Source organism: Egretta garzetta, unplaced genomic scaffold, assembly GCF_000687185.1.
Source record: "Egretta garzetta isolate BGI_Z169 unplaced genomic scaffold, ASM68718v1 scaffold607, whole genome shotgun sequence".
NCBI classification, from domain to species: domain Eukaryota; kingdom Metazoa; phylum Chordata; class Aves; order Pelecaniformes; family Ardeidae; genus Egretta; species Egretta garzetta.
In genome coordinates, this window is record NW_009260178.1 from 462,862 (window position 1) to 463,087 (window position 226).

Genomic DNA, 226 nt, shown 5'->3' on the forward strand with positions numbered 1-226 from the left:
AAGTAGTGCTCAGACTACTCAAGGACTTTTTGAGCTTCTCCTGCTCAGCCAGGTGCATAACAAGCTGGGAGTACAGCACAGCTAGGACAGCTAACCCAAACTGACCAAAGAGCTATTCCAGACCATTTAACGTCATGCTCGGGGGGGGGTTAGTCAGTCGGTCGGTTGTGGGGAGACTGCTCGCTGCTCGGGGAGGGATCACAGCTCGGGGACTGCCCGCCGGTCG